Here is a 17538-nt window from a genome sequence, read left to right on the forward strand (position 1 = left end):
AAAACACCTGTTCTGAATGAGATATCCCTAACTTGGATTCAGTATGGACGACGGCTGTTAGTGCTGGAGTGGTGACAGGTAAAGGTGTGTAGCATGTAGAAGGAATGCTGGGTTTAAGGGAAGTGACTGTCAAAACCTTACCCTGAATCGGACGTAATACAAAAAATGAAATACGATGTCACCCGGATGGACAAGAGTTGATAATGTTGCCGGCATTACCAGGTTCTATCCAGTTCCTCCGCATCTTTTTCAAAAGTTTTGTGCCTTTTGTTTTACACACTCAAACTCCCATGAATCACTCTTATCTGAATAAAATCGTCTGGCGTTAGTTTGAATACTGTACCAGAGTTGTCCCGGCCATAAAAGGCCTAATTGTTCTTGTATTAACATTGTCAGGTTCCAGTACTCGCTTGCACTCTAATAAAATTGTCTGACTTACGCTGCAACAGGACATTAGTGATCCGAATTAAGGGAATTCCTTCATGACGACCAAAACTGCTGTAGGGAATGAAAAATGAAAGCACAGTTCATGGATGAATATTGTCATGTTAAAGTTACCGTGAGTAATTTTGCTTTAGATATAATTTGCATCCAGTTCCTAACACAAACCCAAAATTAATAGAGACCAATATAGTACACTTAAAACTCATAAACTGGACAATACATGCACTGGAAAAGTGCCCATGACGTCTGCTCCCACCAGTGCCGCATGGTGATGTACACCGTCGAAAAAAGTTTCTTTACTTGGGTGACTGGTGATTTCACAATGAATGTTGTTTTTGTTCGCGTTTTTATCCTGATGCATACAGTTCTGATTAATAGTTTGTTTCACATATCTTTTACGTTCATGCTGTATGAAGTGCTGATAGTACTGCAGGCATACACATAAAAGGTGAATGGGGACGATATGTACAGTTGCGAGCAAATGACTCGAGGCCATCTAGTCCACCAACATGTTGGTGTTTTATTTGGCAACAGTGGCAGCTGTGAACTTGACCGAGATTCAGTCAGCTGTTCGGGCGAAACAAACCCAGTGATAATTTGTCAATGTGCAGTTCTAACTGGTCTTCAATCAATATCATGCAAGTAAACGTATTATACTGATAATATTAATGTGTCATACACTTGGTAGATATATTTATAACCACAGTATTACAACACAGGCATCCAAATAGTGTTGCGTTCATTCATGTGAGACACACGGGTATCGGTAGCGATTTATTTTGTTCGACTATCGCCGCGAACCAAACAACCTTTACCAGTTTTCAAGAGGTATGCCGTAGGGTTATCAGTTTCCCCGCAACCTAGCATTATTATCACAAAAAATACCGCCATGCCAGTCCTCCCTCACCGTGAACCTCACTTTCGTCGACCTCTGACTCCAAAGCAGGTGGGACAGTTAAAGGTTCACACCACAGTAGGCAGAACAAGGGGAGGGGGGTGTGGGAGTTATATAGAGGGTGGTGGTGAGGAAGGGCGGGACGAGGTGTGACGTGTGATGGGAGAGGGGTGAGGGGGCTAGTGGTTGGCTGCGGTATTTCACGTATGTGAGATTAGAGGTTGTAATAAGTTTGTTTTGACAGAAAACCAATGTTTCTTTAATATTCGAGTGATAAAGTCGAACGATTATTCTATATAAATGTTTATCATCATGAACGGGTCAACTAGTTTCACCCCCATACGTGACGTCACGTGGTGCCTACGTCATAAACCAAGGTGGTGATGGAGCTGCAGGCTCGGGATACCCGTGTGTCTCACATGAATGAACGCAGCACTATTTGGATGCCTGTGTTGTAATACTATGGTTATAAATATATCTACTACGTGTATGACACATTAATCATTATCAGTATAATACGTTTACTTGCATGATATTGATTGAAGACCAGTTAGAACTGCACATTGACAAATTATCTCTGGGTTTGTTTCGCCAGAACAGCTGACTGAATCTCGGTCAAGTTCACAGCTGCCATTGTTGCCAGATAAAACACCAACATGTTGGTGGACTAGATGGACTCGAGTCATCTGCTCGCAACTGTACATGATTCGTCCACGGTTTCAAAAGGTGAAAATAGGAAAATGTAACCATAATTTTTTGATCAACTGTACAGCGCTGTTAATACTTGCAGAATAAGAATGAATACGATAGTAATTCACACCGAGTCCTGGCTCATGCGAGGTCATAGCATAAACTCGTCTAAAATTTGACCTTTCACGCATCAGCGACATATGTTCAACCATCTGGCGTTAGCTGGAAAAAGTATTTAGTAAGATGCAACTGCGAGAGGTTTAATGGTTACAGTGTTAGCACTGAGACCCTTATTTCTCACTCTTCATTGAATAAAATCAATTGGAATTTCCTAAAACAGTTAAAGGATGACACGGCTGTGAGAGGCTTCTTTATTTTTGGCCAGATTTAACTAATATTGTGGATTATCATTTTAGTAAACCTAAAATCTTATAAAGGGAAAAGTTAGGCTGTAATATATACCTACAAGTCTCTAGTTTCCTTGATCAAGAATACTTTGGTGATATGTATAATAGGCTATCTGGCAGTAACCTTTACTGCATTTTTATAAATACAGTATATATGTTTTTAACATTCTCACGCTCCTATGACTCATTTGCAGCTGAATAAAATCTGCAGGTAAATGGATTAAAATATTTGACTTGTCCTGACCACATGAGAGTTAATGTTGACAATGTTAATGCTCTCAGGTTCATTTACTCATGTCAAGCTGAACAAAGTTGTTTGGCCTTAGCTGGAACAAAATTGCAGATTTGCTTCAAGCATGAAAGGAGTAATAAACGCATAAACTTTCAGTTATAAGGAAAAAAACTGGTTCCTAATCTTCCCACTGCTTTCACTCGAATAATAGATATGCCTCAGTAATGGGGTTATTAATCAAAGCATTCAGCTGGAAATGGTAATAGATTCACCCCTTTGTTGCTCCAGTGACAGCGGTTTAACCCCTTAATTGCGGGGCGTCACTTTCGTGATGCTCGGGCGCAATGGATCATACCGCGGGGCATCACTTTTGCGATTCTGTGTGATTTTGAATTCTCCTGGGCTTTCCAGTGGTGGCTTGTATCATCTGTCAGTACTGCCAGTGTCCAACAATTGTCAGCACTACTAATTTCATCTGTACTCCCATCCATTGTTGACAATTTAGCCATTTATCCCCATTCTTGACTCCCCTCCCTACCTCCCCTCAATAACCCTCTCCTCTCGCCTGCCCAGCCACGCTGCGCTAAGCAAATCTACCCCAGAATTTTCCACTGATTTCATCCATTGAAATAAGCCCGATGCCCTATTCTTATACAAAATACATACAAAAAAAAAAAAAAGGTAACTGATAGTGCCATACACCTGGAGTTGGCTAATTATCACCTGGCAACACCCCACAACTTGTTCGCTAATTTTCCCTGGTAATTTCCCCTTGAAATATGCCATATAATCTATTCTCGTAATAAAAATATATATACGAAAGGAAGGAAGAAGCCTAATTGATATTCACATCCACCTGGAACTACCTAATTTCCTGCCAATCATTTCACAGCATATAAATTAGCAGCTGTCACCTCGCTGACGTTCTCAACCCTTGGCGACCCCAAATCCGCCTCGTCATTTAGTTCAGTGTTTTTTCTTGAGATGAAAGCACGTAGCACTCGCGCCCCTCCATTTCCGCCACTTCTAGTGGGCCCTGTGACCTCTACCCCTACTAAACCTCGTGTGGGAAGGGGTAAAGGACTAAATGACTCTGCTGTGGAGCGTGAACTGGCTAATTTATCCATGATAATGATGGGCAGTGATTACAATCTTTCTGTTGAATCGTGTGATGAGCCAGTGGAGGAAATGGTGATAAAGTACGAGTGCTTCAGTGTTCCAAGTTCATCCTGCAAAGGAAAGGAGCCCTTATTTACTGGAAGTGACAGTGTATAACATAGTGTAAATAAAATAGAAATGTAAATAATTACTAATATAAGAATATGAGTACAAATACTTGGAGTAATGACAGTCAAAGCTTTGCTCTCTAAGCTAGTTTACTAGTTAATGCATGGAGTGAAAATAAACTACTATTACTGATGGAAACTTATGGATAAATACTGTATATATATATATAGATAGATAGATAGATAGATAGATAGATAGATAGATATAAGTGTAATAAAGTAATAGGAATATAAAGTGTGAGTGTGTTTATGAATAATAAATAACAGAATACCAGCGGGGAACGAGCGCAAGTGGGAAGCTCGTACGCGCTCGTAATTTTCATTGCTTTCACTGTGTGTGTTTTTTGTTTGGTGTATGGATTCCAAACTACTTGAAAATCATAGAATAGTGTTTCTAGTGATAATATCAGGCTGTGGTAATCATATTACGGGGTGTCGGAAAGTGTAAAGTGGAGAATTCGTTACCCAACTTCAGAAGTCTCCACAAGTCCTATGGTACTCGACGAAGGCTCAACAAACATCCCAGGAGAAAGCTGAAGGTCTGTGCCATATGCACATTTAATTATATTTTTCTAGGACTAATAACTGATTTCTGACAAATATTTTTAAAAAGCCAGTCAGAGTGCGAACATCCTCGCGGGACCGGCAAGGAGTGCAAAAACATCACCGCGGTGTAGGGGTTAACAAATTTTAGCCGCTTAATGGTTATAGGGGATTATACACGAAATATGAAAGGACTATAGTACAGTCAACGCTTATTTCTCATTAAAAACATGATCGTGATATTCCAGAAATGACTAAGTACACTATATTGAGCTGCATATGGGAATATGACTGTGATGTGTGGAGTGATACAATGGGAAGGGCACAAATATTTCCAGGTGTCATAATAATGGGACTATACTACATTTGGTTTATCTGTAATTTGTAGTATTCTTAATAGTTTGATGCTTGACTGCAAAGGAAAGAGCCTCTGCCCACAATTTACTAAAAACGCAACATTTCAAATATGGCTGGCATCTGTATATAATATTTTAAATTAGTGACGATATGTATATGAATTCTCCGGCTGTTATACAAGACTTGTCAGTGATCAGAAACCTCGATAATCAGAGTACAAGGTGATGCTGAACTCATTAATAAATCTTGCTTACAATATAAGCTTATGAATGGAATATAGGTGAAGATTCCCCAGTGGGGATATAAACTTGCTCTGTTACAGGAGAAAAGAATATCACCAGACAGTGTTCCAAGGCTCAGACGCAAAACTGGCACTTTTGGACATAGGCCACTCTTGCACTCACCCGGAGACTGTGGGTTGGCCACAGATGGAGAACAATAGTTCAAAGTCATAGTCACATTAGACAGTTTCCAATCGACTTTGACAATCGATTTTATTGAGGGTCCGACAAAAATGAAACAATGTGATTTTGAAAACAATCGGTTGAAGGTCAAGATCAGAGGGCACTCAAAATATTCGGCCAGCATACCATTTGTTCTTCCCTTACCCTGAACTCTTCCCCCTAGATTGATCTAATCTTATAAATCCAGTTAAAGCTGACCTTGCCATGTAACTTTGGTCTTTGATCAATTGTTCCCGAAAACTATAGGTCAATCGTTCTGCCGAACCCTAAACCCATTCACCAAATTTGATCGAAATCGGGATAAAACCATCTTATTTTTTTCACATACAGACAAACACACAAACAGCTGAGTAAACATAATGCCCGCCTCCATTTCGGTAGTACAGCTGGAGAGAGAGAGAGAGAGAGAGAGAGAGTGAGAGAGAGAGAGAGAGAGAAAGAGAGAGAGAGAGAGAGAGAGAGAGAGAGAGAAATAACAAACGACGTCGACCAAACGTCTCATGGCGAAACATCGGTTCGGTCAGACTTTCGTCAGCGAACTGTCCACTATGGAAACGTTCGAGAAACACACACACACACACACACACACACACACACACACACACATACATACATATATATATATATATATATATATATATATATATATATATATATATATATATATATATTATGTGTCCGACTCTGGGCATAGGCTTCACAGCCTGCTATCAAGGCCCAGCGGTCCTCCTACATACCATACACCTCTACATGTCACCACTTCGGCGCTAATACCCACCATCCATATTGAATACATGCTAGGGCTGTCTCATAAGAGACAGGAAAAAATCAACTTGTATGAAAGGGCAGACTAAAGTCAAAGACATTATAGAAGTTATAATAGAACAGAAATGGAGGTGGGCAGGCCATGTAGCAAGAATAAGGGATAACAGATGAAGCAAGTGGTTGACTGACTGGATACCAGGAAATTGTAAGTGTGGCTGAAAAAGGCCAGACAGGAGGTGGAAAGATGAGATCGAGAAAACTGCAGGGAGAAAATGGCAGAGATTGGCTCAGTCAAGGAATTCGTGGAGAATATATATATATATATATATATATATATATATATATATATATATATATATATATATATATATATATATATATATATATATATATATATATATATATATATATATATGTATATATATATATATATATAATCATCATCATCCATTGCAAGCCCACTACAGAATAAAGGCCTCCCCCAGCCTTCTCCACGAATTCCTTGACTGAGCCAATCTCTGCAACGTTTTGCCTGCAAACATCTCTTGTCACATCTCTCCACCTACAGTCTGGCCTTTATCTGCTATGATTACAGTTTCTTGGAGTCCAATCACTCAGCGTCTTGCTCAATCGGTTATCTCATGTACTTGTTACATGACCAATCCATCTCCATTTCTGTTCATTTATCTACCTATCTATCTATTGCCAGGTGCCTTAATCCCGTAAGGGATGGCCACAAACAAATCACCTCCATGTCGCCCGGTCTCCCTCAATTTCACTGCCCTGCTTCCACTTAACACCTCCCTGTCTTACATACCTCCACTCCATCCCTGTATCTCATCCTTTGCCTCCCCCTCCTTCTCCCCTCCCTCTACCTCACTTACATAAACTCTCCTCGTTAGTTCCTCGCTCTCAGTCCTCTCCACATGGCCAAACCACCTCAGCGTATTTCTCCTAACGCCTTCTATCACATCCAAATCCACACCACGACGCTGTTTAATTCCTTCATTTGATAGTCTGTCTCTCCATGTAGCTCCACATGCTCCTCCAAAATAACTCATTTCCTCGGCTCTCAGCCTTGACTTGTGTCCTTACAACAAGGTCGAAGCTTCACATCCATACATCAAAGTTGGTATCACAGTAATATCATACAGCGACTTTTTTAGTATCATGATCACTTCCCTGTTTCTTATCACTGTTTTCAAAGAATCAGCAACCTCTTTTACTTGTTATAACCTTTCAGACACTTCACCTTCCAAACTTCCATCCATACTCATCTCACTAACCAAGTACTTAAATACACACACATTTTTCATGTCCTCATTATCCAGTATCACTGTACATCCAGTGACTTCATTTCTCTAGAAGACATGAACTTTATCTTCCCTACGTTCACCCTTAGATACCATTTCTTACACACTCTAAACTCATTCACCAAGCCTTGCAGTTTCCCTTCGTTTTCAGATAACAATAGAGTATCATCTGCACAGAACAGTACAGGGTGTCTGCAAAAGTTGCGGTCTAATTAACGCTGCGTCAACATCCACTGTCCTACCTTGTATATTTCATAACCCCATCCATATACAGATTGAACAACCATGGACACATGACATAAATAATCCCTGTTTCAATCCAACATTCACATAGAATTCTTCACTCTGTTCACTATCCACAGGCGCTGCAGCCTTAGCTCCCGCATTCATACTCATCACGGCATTCAACAACTTCCCATTTACTACATGTATTTTTAATACTTCCCACAATCCTTGTCTATCCACCCTGTCATATGCTTTTTTCCAAATCCATGAAGGTCTCATACAACTTCTTTCCCTTCTCTAGAAACTTTTCCACTAAAGATCTAAGAAAGAATATCTGCTCTACACAACCTTCTTTCTTCCTAAAACCTCTCTGTTCTTCTCCAACTAATTCCTCCGTTATTTCTCTAACTCTGTCAATAAGTATCCTACCATTTACTCTTCCTATTACACTAAGACAAATGCCCCTATGATTACCACACACTTCTTTTCCCCTTGTTCTTCCTACAGGAGAATAATTATACTTGATTTCCAATCCTCCAGGACTCTACCTTCCTCCCAGGCCAGTCTGCACATCTTCCACATCCATTCTACTACTATCTCTCCCCCATGCTTCAGCATTTCACCACACACTTCATCACTTCCGGGGGTTTTCCCGATTTTAACTTTCTTCATTGCTTCCACAATTTCCATCCTACTGATTTCTTCCTCTCGTCTCACAGCCTTCCTTCTCCCAGCCATTCCCCAGCCACTTATACTTGCATTACTTTCATTCTCTATGTTCAACAATTCCTTAAAGTGTTCTCTTCATCTGCTCATTTTTTCTCCCTTCTTCACTAGTAATCTACCATTTTTATCTTTCACTCCCCGACTAACTTCTGTGGCATCGTGTCTAACTCTCTTTACCTCTTTCCAGAATATTTTCTTACGTTTCCTCGACTTTACACTCAAATCCTTGCCAAATTCCTCACCCAATCTCTTCTTACTCTCTATTACTAATCTTTTCACCTCTCTCTTCCATTCTGCATATAACTCTCTCTTCTGTTGTCAACTTCTTCCATGCTCCTGTTCCTCATCCACTTAGTATATGCTTTCTTCTTTTGTGCCACAGCCTGTTCATTCCACTATGTTGTTCCCTACACCCACTTTCGTCTTCTCTTCATCCCACACACCACCTCACACGCTGCACAGATTTCTTCTGTGAATATGTTTCACACACCTTCTACGTCCCCCATCTACTCCAATCCATGTTTACCCAAGCACTTCTCCATTTCCCTCTTATGTTCTGCCTTTTTTGCATCCTCTTGTAACCTCCCCAATCTCCTTGTATGCACTACTTCCTCCCGTCCTTCCCTTCTTCCATTTCTCCATTTCACTTGGACTTTGATTCTGACCACCACCAGAAAGTCCACTCCCCCCAACCTCTGTTTACTCTTGCATCCATTACACACCCTCTCATCCTTTCATCCACACAAACATAATCAATTATTGCCTTCCATTCATTCAGTTCACCACCCACCTTTCTCATCACTCGCCACGCATACCTATGGATCATTTTGTGTCTGAAGAGAGTATTGGTTATCACCAACCCCCTCCCGGCACAAATGTCCACTAAAGCACTGCCATTCTCATCCATCTCTACAGGCACACCCCATTCACCATCTACTCCATCCACCTTCACATTCCCTACTTTCCCATTCATATCTCTAATCAAAAATACTCTCTCATTCCTTTCAAACGTTTCCATGCACGCTTCCACATTTGTCCAGAACTGCTCTTTCACTATGCTTGCACGATCTTGCGTTGGCGCATACACGCCCACAATCTTTCACATTTGTAGTCCAACTTTCAGTCTCACCCACACATTCCTTGGGCCAACCGATCCATACTCTCTTATATTCTCTTTTCATCTGTTACTCACAACAATACATAATCCTTCTTTTGCCCTCTCATTCTCACATACTCCCGCGCATATACCTTATCCACACTCCCATTCTCTCATCTCCCCATTAAATTTCAGTTAATCCACATACATCCACTTTCGCACCCTCAAGCACCTGGGCAATCTCTCTTTCACCTCATCACTTCCACCCCTTACATTCCATGGAGCTATCCGTATCATGTCTGTTGTTCGGTCCTCAGTCGTCACCTTTTGGTCAGTCCTGGTCCGAGGCTTCTTGTTCGTATTTTTATTTAATTGCTTTCCGGGGAGGGGCACTAACTCTCCGCCAACCCACTTGTTGTCACGTAGGGAACACGTGTTGGTTGGTTATAAGGTTACCTCCCAACGTTGTAAATGCTTTCCTGGCTTACAGAAAATTATTTGGCTTGCCACTCTGTGGAGAGCTACCCTAACAACCGAGTACCACTACACTAAGTGGGTGGATGATGGGCATCCCTACATACACACACACACACACACACACACATATATATATATATATATATATATATATATATATATATATATATATATATATATATATATATATACCAAGACTTCTTCCCCCAAGAAAGGGAGGTAGCCGAGACAGAACGACACACTGCCAATTTACTCATCCACACAAACACATTCATCCGCATTATATATATATATATATATATATATATAGAGAGAGAGAGAGAGAGAGAGAGAGAGAGAGAGAGAGTTTTTGACGCTCTAGAGGGGAATCGAACCCAAGACCTGTGGGCAGAAATCAAACATCGAAACCACTACATCACACCGTGAGAAAATCCAAGCCACCTAAACTGTATGAAAAACGAGGTAAATCTGTTATGGGAGGATTATATATATATATATATATATATATATATATATATATATATATATATATATATATATATATATATATATATATATATATATTGTTACAGAACAGAGAGAGATAATGAACACTTCAAGTGAGAATACCAAAATCACTACTGTCCAGCAAAGTTCCAGGTTCAAAACAAAAGAGTTAGGTAAAATTACAAGTTACAGTTTAATGTTCAAACTAACAACTAAACGTTCAGGACTCATAAGGATAATGTAATGGCAAAACAGGTTACATATATGGTTAACTGCAATAGCCTCTATTAACACGAAATTAGCAAGAGTAAATTTATCTAAGTCAGCCCTGATAAAATGAGAAAACCAGGTAATGCTCAGTTAATGCAAGATATATTATTTTCATTCATTCATTGCCAGACGCCATGTATCCCAAACGGGGTGGCCAAGGCTTAGAGTTAATTGTTTTACAAGGAGGGGCACTAATCCTCCACCAACCCCACTTGACACGTAGGGAGAACGTTATGCCAGCAACATCTGGTGGTCCCAGGCGGTCACCCATCCAAGTACTAACCAGACCCAACGTTGCTTAACTTCGCTGATCGGACGGGAAGCGGTGTACTCAACGTGGTATGGCCGTATTACAGATACAAAATATCATTAATAATGGCTGACATCAAAAACTCCACATGAATCACAAAAAACCTCACCAGGCCTACGAATTAACGCCTTAGGCCATACAGTACAAGGAAAATGCTAACAACACTTATACTCAAATAATATAGCAGCTAGATGGCTGGAGACTTCCTGAGCACTCACAAAAATAATAATACACTATACAGGGGAGGACAGAGATGTGAACCAAATGAGGATTAGATCTAAGTGGCAATAATGCAGAGACTGAGCTCATTATATAGGGGCCGGCAGAGCTTGATTCAACTTGTAAGAAGGACGCGCAAATGAAGCCATAGGGGCCAAAGAGTTGACACCCCTGTTCTGAACAACAGAAAGAACGACTTACTCTAGTATAAGGGGGAGAAGGGGGGAGTGAGGTAGAACACGCAAGCCTGATCACTATGGAAGCCACGAGGCGAATCATGATCAAATATGCAGCATACTTTACATTAGAATTATACAAAGGATGATGAAATCATAGGCTATGTAACACCTCCCCACAAAGAAAAAGAAATTTACAAAGGAAATTTCTTATTACTCTAAAACAATCTGTCTAAAGTCTAGATAAGCAATCTGCAATATCATTTTCTTTCCCCTTGACATGTTGTATGTCTAATGAATACTCCTGAAGAAGTAGACTCCATCTTGTCAATCTCTGATTTTTATCTTTAAATTTACTAAGGAATTTCAGTAGGTTATGATGGGTATAAATGACTATGGGGTCAAAACCAGAACACAAATAAAATGAAAAATGCTGTAAACCCAAAATCAAGGCCAAAAGCTCTTTCTCAATAGTTGAGTAGTTCTTCTGAGGTGGAGTGAACTTCTTACTGTAATAAGATACAGGATGTTCAATATCCTGATCATCCTCTTGCAGCAAAACATCCCCAGCTCCTGTATCACTTGCGTCAACAGCCATCTTAAAAGGCTTAGCAAAATTTGGAGTAGCAAGCACTGGCTGACTTAATAGGATAGCTTTAAGTTTGCTGAAAGAGGATTCACAGTTATCGGTCCAGACAAATTTAACTCCCTTTTTCAGTAGGTCTATAAGTGGTGATACAAGAATTGAAAAGTTAAGAACAAATCTCCTGTAATAACCTACCATTCCCCAAAATCTTTGTAGCTCTTTCCTACTTTTAGGTCTGGGAAGATCACTTCTAACCTGAACCTTAGCTCCTGGTGGTGCAACGTGTCCATCACGAATTACGTACCCAAGGTAATGAACTTTATCTTGACCAAACTCACACTTTGATAAATTAGCTACAAGATTAGCCTGAACCAAATGCTCAAGAAATTTACTGACATGGCATAGGTGATCTTTCCAGTTGTCACTGAAGATTAATACATCATCAATATAAACAACACACCCTGCCAAACCCTCTGTTACAACATTCATGAGCTTCTGAAATGTGGCTGGTGCATTCTTCATACCATATGGCATTACAGAACATGCAAAAGTCTTTCCTAGTGTTACAAAACATGAGATCTCCCTAGCACGTTCAGTCATAGGTACTTGCCAGTATCCCTTTAACAAATCAAACTTACTTATGTACCTAGCCTTTCCGATCTTGTCTATGCAATCTTCCACGTGAGGGAGAGGGTAAGAGTCTGTTTTGGTTATCTGATTAACACGTCTGTAGTCAATGCAAAGCCGCTGTGACCCACCTGGCTTAGGAACTAGAGTAACAGGAGAACTCCACTCGCTCTGACAGGGCTCAATCATCTTGTGGTCCAACAGGTAGCCAAACTCCTTCTGGATGAGAGGAACTTTCACTGGGTTCACACGGTAAGGAGGCAGTTTAATTGGCTTTGCGTCTCCAACATCAACATCATGCATCAACACAGTGGTTCTCCCTGGAGTGGCACGGAACACTTGCGGGTACTCCTGCAGTAATGCCGAAAACTCCTGCCTTTCCTCGGGAGCTAGATGAGAAAGCTTAGTCTGGAGATCATTCATGATATCAGGATTCTTCTCCAAACTATCACTTAGGCTCATACTGCATGGGAGAGCTTCACTTGCAGACTCGGGTGGAACAGGTACAGTGCAGACTGAGTTATTTTCGTCCCGCCTGTGATATAACTTTAGCATGTTGATGTGACAAAGTTGCTTGTTCTTTCTACGATCTAGTGTGGCGATGACATAGTTGACATCACTGAATTTCTTCTCCACGAAATAAGGACCACTAAACTTGGCTTGAAGAGGTTGCCCATGCACCGGTACCAGAATCAAAACCTGATCTCCTGGCTGAAAGTGGCGTAACCTGGACTTCTTATCATACCAAGTCTTCATCTTCTGAGCAGCTCCTAAAATCTCTCTCGCCAGCTGTAAAGCAGTGGGCGGCCGTTCTTTGAACTTCATCACATACTCCAGCAGGTTGACATCATCTTCCTCCGACAGCCAGCATTCCTTGAGTAGCTTAAGGGGTCCTCTTACTTCATGGCCAAACAGTAGTTCAAAGGGTGAGAAGCCCAGTGATTCATTTGGAGATTCTCTTACGGCAAATATAACGAATGGAAGACCTTTATCCCAGTCTTTCTGATGTTCCAAACAGTATTTCCTGAGCATCGATTTGAGTGTTTGATGATATCTCTCCAATGCTCCTTGGGTCTGGGGATGGTAAGCTGAAGACGTGATCTGGGTGATGCCGAACCCTTTCAGAGAGTGCTTGAAAACATTTGACATGAAATTACTTCCCCGGTCTGACTGTACCTCCTTGGGCAGACCAAACTTGGTGAAGAACCCTAGCATTTCCTTAACCACGTTCTTTGCTGAGATACTTCTAAGTGGAATGGCTTCAGGATAACGAGTAGCCATATCAATCAGGGTCAACACATAAGAAAATCCTGAAGAAGTCTTAGGAAGAGGGCCCACAGTATCCACCAACACACGGGTGAATGGCGCCTCAAAAGGAGGAATGGGAACTAGAGGTGCAACCTTTTCGGTCTGATTACACTTCCCCACAACTTGACAGGTGTGACAAGACTTACAATACCAGGAAACATCTCTGAAGATACCTGGCCAGTAGAAGTGTTTCAAAATGTGTGCCACAGTCTTCCTCACTCCAAGGTGTCCTGCCAAACTGGAATCATGAGCCACTCTAATGATATCCTGCCTACAAACACGAGGGATGACAACTTGATGTACAACCTCCCATTCACAGTCGGCTGATGCTGTTGGGGGTCTCCACTTCCTCATAAGTACGCCTGACTTTATATAATAACAAGTAGAAGCACCAGCTGACTCTTCCTCACTGCAAGCAGAGTTAGCTAGACCTTTCAACTCAGGGTCAGCAACCTGCAACTCAACCAACTCTTGATGAGACAAATTATCAACACTACGGGGTACTGCCTCATCTGGTGAGTGGTCCAAATTAGCAAGAAAAGTCTCAGCTAGGATAACATCATCATCATCATTATCCTCTAAGTCACCAGTAACTTTAGACTTAGCCCTAGTGACAGCAAATGCAGAGAACACATCAGGGACATCACAATCCTGGGCCGCAGTCATTGGCTCACTAGATAACTGAGGAGCTGGACACACTTGACTTCCACCAATATCATTTCCAAGTAAGAAAGTTACACCTGACATTGGGAGTGTCTCAACCAGCCCAACCATAACGGAACCATTAACAAAACCAGACTCTAAATTCACTCTGCACAGAGGGACAGAGAAGTAATTATTCCCTACACCTTGTAAGATTACAGTTTCATCAGAGGAATTAACATTAGAGCCTAGAACACTGGTCAGCATAAGGGATTGGCAAGCACCTGTATCACGATATATTTTAACTGATTTCCTGTCATTACTGTCCAGAGGACTGACAAAACCATCAGACAGGAAATTAGCATATGAACTCTTGAGAGTGTCACCCACGTTACTGCTCAAAAGAGGAGCTTCATCATGAGAATTTAATTTACCCCTCAAAGCAGGTTCAGTTAACTCGGTTAAAGAATTCTGGGAACTCTCAAGGGTGGACACTAGACCAATTGACTGAATATTTAAAGACTCCTTTTTGTTCACATCACGCTGTCTCCTGAAACATTTCTCCGTAGTATGACCAAGCTTACTACAATAAGTACATTTACTTTTCTGAAATCTAGAGGTGGAGCTGGTATTTACTTCCTGAGAAACATCTTCTTTATTCTCTTTCCTGTTACCTGTACTCTGAGTAGAGGCAACGTACTTACTCTCAGCTTTCCCTTTTTCTTTAGAATATTTCTTGTGTGTGAGAACATATTCATCAGCTAAAACTGCAGCGTCAGACAAATTATCTCTTCTTTTCTCATCAAGATATTGGCTTAAATCTTTATTAATACACCTTTTGAAGTCCTCCAGCAAAATCATCTGCTTAAATTTATCAAAATCAGAATTTACATTCTTAGAATTTAACCACTGCTCTAACAGATCTTCTTTGATTTTTGCATACTCAACATGGGATTGCTTATCTTGCTTGTAAGTTGTCCTAAATTTTACTCTATAGGCTTCAGGAACAAGCTCATAGGCTTTAAGAATCAAGCTCTTAACTACATCATAATTATCAGATTGATCCTGAGGCAAAGATGCATAAGTTACTTGAGCTTTACCGGTGAGAACAGTCTAAAGGAGTACTGGCCAATACTTTGGGGGCCAATTAAAACCTGTAGCTACCCTCTCAAACGACTGAAAATACTTTGTTAAATCAGATTCATTAAAAGGAGGGACAAGTTTAACATTTTTAGCCACATCAGAATCATCAGAGCTAGATGATCCAGTTCCACCTTGTTTCATGCGATACTCATGGTCTGCCTGAATCCTAGCACGTTCAATTTGTGCCTCCTGAATACGAGATTTAGACTCAGCCTGTGCCTGTGCCTCCAGAATACGAGCCTGAGACGCAGCCTCCTTAGCACGTGCCTGAAACTCAGCCTCCTTAGCATGAGCCTCCTGCAGGGCTAGCTGTAACTTAGCTATTTCAATCTGCGTTTGCTCATCTGGAGGAGTTACATCAAACAAGCTTTTATTAATCATGCCAACAATTTGATCTTTAGAATGATGAAAGTGAACAGCAATTCCCAATTATTGAGCAACAAGCTTAAGTTCATTCTTTGTTCTGTTTTCTACATTACACACTGTTTGCACATTTGAAAAAAATCTTTGGCTTCATCAAGAGTAGTAATAGTAGACATCATGAATAAATCACAGTCACAAAATATCAAGCAATATCCTTATGATAATATCCTGAATATCCTGGCGAGGTTGCCAAATTTATGTTATGGAACAGAGAGAGATAATGAACACTTCAAGTGAGAATACTAAAATCACTACTGTCCCGCAAAGTTCCAGGTTCAAAACAAAAGAGTTAGGTAAAATTACAAGTTAAAGTTTAATGCTCAAACTAACAACTAAACATTCAGGACTCATAAGGATAATGTAATGGCAAAACAGGTTACATATATGGTTAACTGCAATAGCCTTTATTAACACGAAATTAGCAAGAGTAAATTTATCTAAGTCAGCCCTGATAAAATGAGAAAACAGGATAATGTTCAGTTAATGCAAGATATATTATTACAGATACAAAATATTATTAATAATGGCTGACATCAAAAACTCCACATGAATCACAAAAAACCTCACCAGGCCTACGAATTAACGCCTTAGGCCATACAGTACAAGAAAAATGGTAACAACACTTATACTCAAATTATACAGCAGCTAGATGGCTGGAGACTTCCTGAGCACTCACAAAAATAATAATACACTATACAGGGGAGGACAGAGATGTGAACCAAATGAGGAGTAGATCTAAATGGCAATAATGCAGAGACTGAGCTCATTATATAGGGGCCGGCAGAGCTTGATTCAACTTGTAAGAAGGACGCGCAAATGAAGCCATAGGGGCCAAAGAGATGACACTCCTGCTCTGAACAACAGAAAGAACGACTTACTCTAGTATAAGGGGGAGAAGGGGGGAGTGAGGTAGAACACGCAAGCCTGGTCACTATGGAAGCCATGAGGCGAATCGTGATCAAACATGCAGCATACTGTACATTAGAATTATACAAAGGATGATTAAATCATAGGCTATGTAACAATATATATATATATACCAAGGCTGCTTCCCCCAAGAAAGGGAGGTAGCCGAGACAACGACACATTCCCAATGTACTTGTCCACACAAACACATTCATCCGCATATTAAGCCCCTTCCACACGAGCATACAGTGTCTGGCAGACTTTGTACGGTACGTCAGCAGGCAAAGTCTGTGGACACAGTTGTAATGTTGTCCACACGGCGCTATCTGGTCAGTCAAGGTCTGGCTGGAGCAGAGTGCGGGTTTGGATGTTGACGTACTCGTGTGTGGTAGCGGTACGATAACTACAGCATAGTGCGTCGCAAGAAAGACAGGACGCGTATAGCACTATGTAACATACTGATATCCCTAGGCGTGAAAAAGATGAGAACAAAACCACTTAGAAAACCATGGTCCAAAGAGT

At 40.8% G+C, this 17538-nt stretch overlaps 1 pseudogene; it reads right to left on the reverse strand.

The window, feature by feature from the left end:
* Positions 1–10910: 10910 nt before the first annotated feature.
* Positions 10911–11029, reverse strand: LOC145413335 (5S ribosomal RNA; annotated as a pseudogene).
* Between the last annotated feature and the right edge of the window lie 6509 nt (positions 11030–17538).

This window comes from Coenobita brevimanus, chromosome 95, assembly GCF_032717465.1.
Source record: "Coenobita brevimanus isolate Jiangsu-jjx chromosome 95, ASM3271746v2, whole genome shotgun sequence".
In the NCBI taxonomy this organism is placed as follows: domain Eukaryota; kingdom Metazoa; phylum Arthropoda; class Malacostraca; order Decapoda; family Coenobitidae; genus Coenobita; species Coenobita brevimanus.